This window comes from Sus scrofa, chromosome 2 (assembly GCF_000003025.6).
Source record: "Sus scrofa isolate TJ Tabasco breed Duroc chromosome 2, Sscrofa11.1, whole genome shotgun sequence".
NCBI lineage: Eukaryota > Metazoa > Chordata > Mammalia > Artiodactyla > Suidae > Sus > Sus scrofa.
In genome coordinates, this window is record NC_010444.4 from 14,334,582 (window position 1) to 14,339,028 (window position 4,447).

General features: G+C 42.7%; 1 pseudogene; it reads left to right on the forward strand.

Moving 5' to 3' along the window:
• Positions 548 to 1,516, forward strand: LOC110259559 (annotated as a pseudogene).

The window sequence follows — 4,447 nt, forward strand, 5'->3', positions numbered from 1 at the left end:
CTTTAAAAATTCATTATTTCAACTTGAGGAGTCTCAGACAAAACATGGAAATTATATTTTCTGACCATAAAATTAATAATAAAAACTATAGATTTTGAAAATATTAAAAAAATAAAGTTTACACATAATCTCTCATTTGGGAGTAAAAGTCTAAGTATAATAATTTATTTCTGCATCACCTCTTTGTCAATAGACAAAACCTATATTAAATTTTATAAGAAATTTTTAAAATTTGAATTTTATTCTTAAATGGCACGTATAAAACCTAGCATCTTTAAATACGAATTGAGTAACATTCACTAATTTTTACCTACTTTATTTTTATATGCTTATAAAATGCAAACCATTTTATCTTTTTTTTTTCGGGTTACTTCACAAATGCATTTTAAAGTCTTGTTCGTCTCCAAAATTATAACTTCTAATCACTACGTTATTCCATTACATTGATAGTCAAGGGAGTTTTGGTGATTACAAAGACAGAAGGAGACGTAGTTTCTTTCTTCTGGTTTTCATATGTCTTATAAAAATAATTTTGAGTCCAGAATTAAAAAAATAACCTAAGAGAGTTAACTCAGAGAAATTTTGAGGTAGCACTTCCTAGACAGTTTTGACAAGAGAAGGAATCATCTGAGAAATTATAAGAGTACTGTTAAAAGGCAGAGTTTTGAAGTATTTCATCCTTTTGTGGTTCATTTTTCCTTTCTTTTATTTTTTTTAGGTAAAGCATTCTTTCAACCATACCACAAAAATGGAGAAAAAAAGGAATGTGACTGAATTCATTTTAATCGGTTGTACCCAGAATCCTCAAATGCAAAATGTAGTGTTTGTGGTGGTTTTGGTTGTATACATGATAACTCTTTCAGGCAACCTGCTCATTGTGGTTACTCGTACCACCAGCCAGGCTCTGAACTCCCCCATGTACTTCTTCCTGACCCACCTTTCCTTGATAGACACAATTTATTCTTCTTCCTCAGCTCCTAAGCTGATTGTGGACGCCCTTAACAAGAAGAAAAGTATCTCCTTTATAGGGTGCATGGCTCAAATCCATGCTGAACACATTTTTGTGCTACTGAGATTATCTTAAGGATGGTGACCACTACGTGGCCATCTGTAGACCTCTGCTCTACACAACCATCATGAGCCAAAGGCCGTGTATTATCCTGCTGGGAGGGGCCTGGACTGGAGGATTTCTCCATGCAACCATTCAGATTCTTCTTATTGTTGGGCTGCTCTTCTGTGGTCCCATGTCTTAGATCACTTCATGTGTGACTTGTATGCTTTACTGAAATTTGTCTGCATGGACACTCATACCCTTGGTCTCTTTGTTTAAGCCAACAGTGGGTTCATCTGTCTGCTTATTTTTTTCCTCCTGTTGATCTCCTATTTGGTCATCTTGCCTTCCCTAAAGAACTATAGCTTGGGGGCAGAGCACAAAGCCCTTTCCACTTGTGTCTCTCACATCACAGTAGTTGTCTTATTTATGTCCCCTGGATCTTTGTGTATCTGTGCCCAGTGACCACTCTTCCCATTGATGAAACTGTGGCTGTCTTTGGCACACAGTTGCTCATACTAGTCTCTCATGATCCTTTGGATTTCGGCAGTGTCACTTGTAACCTCTTTTTCATTTCTAATTTTATTGATTTAAAAACTCTTGCTTTTTTTTTCCTGATGAGTCTGGCTAAAGGTTTATCAATTTTGTTGATCCTTTCCAAGAACCAACTTATAGTTTCATTGACCTTCTCAATTGTTTTCTTTGTCTCTAAGTTATTAATTTCTGCTGTAATCTTTATATGAGTTCGTTCCTTCTATTAATTGAAGACCCCAAATTCCTGCTAGGTTTGCTGAGGGAAGAAAACACAAGACCAAGTCAGTAAAGCAAGAGAGATTTATTAAGGCCTCAGAAAGGGACAGCCTGAGCTCTAGAGGGCACCAGCTCTGACTGTGAGGAGGTGCTGGTCTTCTAAAGGATCTGTGGTTGGAGTTCATGGAGGGAACTTGTGGCAGAAACAATGAAGAAGGAGGAGGGGAAGGTCAAGGGAGGGGTAGGGGGTCAAGTCCCATGACAGAGGTCAGTTAGTCATTATAGGTGGTTAATCTATGCAGCATTTGTTTTCCACAGGCCATTGTTTCTCGTTGCCCACCTTGAGCACCCACATTCAAGTAAAGGGTGTCCACAGCAAGTCTCCAGGATGAATGCCACATGTGGGGGTAGGGGTCTGTGTCTCCATCCTCCTGGGAACCTATCACTTCCCAAGAAACCTTTTTGGGAAGGAGAATAGGATCACCTGGGATGTTGTGACCCCTCTGCCAGCATCTCGGTAAGTCCTGCCACATGCACTCTGAGGCCCCCTGGACCTTGTCCATCTTGGGAACATTTAGTTCCTGTTTGGGAATTTTCCCTTTTGTGAGACCCCATCTGTAAGGCACCTCTTGGACTAAGGTCCCAGGCTTAGTGGGACTTGGAAGTCAATTTGGACCAAGATCCAGGGCTTGGTGGGCCCCATCGACCTTGTCCATCTGGGGAAACTGGTTCCCATTTGGAAATTTTTCTTTAGGGAGACCTCATTTGTAATTCTGTGAGTCTCTTTTGGCTGGCTAGGATTTCGGTTTTTTTTCAGTTTTGTGCTCAAGTATTTAATTCCATCTGATGGTACCCTAGAAGAGAGACTGCAGTCTGGACTGAGTGGTGAAGTAGGATGCTGATCTGATGCCATTCCTCAGTTTGGCTGCCTCAATATAATTTGGTTGGGATAAAGATGAAAGTACTACCTGAGAGCATTTGCTCTGATGAAAAGGGACAAGATTCCTCCTGGCTGGGTTCAGTTTTCTCAGGTGACTGAGAAATTTAATGCACGGGGGTGGAGGCTGAGTCCGCACACCATGCAGTGGTCCCATAGGGAAACCCACTCATTCATTAAAACCTGCTTAACCAGGGACAAGAATGAGAACTAGCTATTCAGTGATCTGAGCATGGGTGGTGTCCTAGCTGCCACTGGGGGAGCCGAGACATGTAAGAGAGAGCTAAAGCAAGTCTGGGCTAAAATCTAGAGGAATTCAGCTCTCAAGCAGCACACTGGCCCACCACACAATGGCATTAGTAAACTTCATCTCTGACAAATTCAACTTTGAAATGGGAAATGGAGTCTCAAACAAAAATGAGGAGCACCAGAAAGCCAGGCTCCAACGAATGCCTCAGCCAGGTTTCTATACATACCAAACGTATACTTGTAAGTATCTAACTGAGTATTAAAGGGAATGTTTTTGCCATACAAATAGTCAAAATGGGCTCTTTTATTTGATATGCAGTTATTAGAGAAAGCTTGCTTGGAAAAGTTTTTCTGAATCCGTGACATTCCTGGGATATCCCTTCTTTGCTATGACTGACATCCCCACCACTTGGGGTACTTGAGGACCAGCTCACTGGCTGGTGGACCAGACCCAGTGGCTGCAGCTGGGACCCTTTGGTCCCTGGTCACCTTCTGACACAGACAACTGGCAGGTTTCAAATGGAACAGCCTGGTCCTTCCCTGTCCTTCTCTCGGCTTATGCACCCTAAACACAATCCCTGATAAGTAAAGATGAGGCACCCTGAGCACAACTGGCCTGTGGGTAAAGATGATTGCACTGAGGTTTTTCAGGAATTCCCTGTTTGTTCTAATCTCTTGATCAATGTGCCCTTTCCCAAGTGCTGGTTGTTCTAGGCAATAACCCAGAAGACAACCATCACGATCATGCCGAGATCTCTTGACACCAGTGTTGAGACAAAGATTCCCTAAAGAGAGAAGAAGGCATGTTTTCCCCAATCCTGACTCCTATCTGAAAGCCTGTTTTTTTTTCCTGACTTTTCTCAAACACCCCACAATTCTCCCAAAGGGAGCACAGTCTTTAAGGCATTAGCCTGCTGTGGCCTCCTCTCCCTGGCAAAGCAACAAAAGCTAATTTTTCTCCGTTAGCCCATTCTGTCTCTGCATTTCTATTTGGCAGATGAGAGAAGCATGTTAGGCCCAAAAATGTCATCTAACCCCTTTTAGGCTTCCCCCTGAACTGCTAGACACATCAGGTGGGCTGACCAACATTCTACACATTTTCATTCAGGGGCTAACTGGAACAGGCTGCTGCAACATGTCTCATTCTGGGGTGAACACCCAGGCAGGGGCCACTGGTTCCTTGTTTCCTTCTGGACAAGCTGCTGGGGCGGGCAGGAGGGGCGAGGGTCCCAGGTCACATCCTCGAGGTTCCCTGCCATCTGCATTGCGAGCTGTTTTATGTTAGCTGTTCTGAGGTGGTAGTGGCATCCTCAATGTGGCTTTGAGCTGATTCCCTCAAGGCTGATGAGTGAGCTTATACCAGATGTGCTATAACCTCTGGGAGTGTCCAGTTGTCTTTGCTGACATCTCATTGGAATATTCTTTCTTCCGTGACTCCTGGAGTTCCTATATCAGAACTC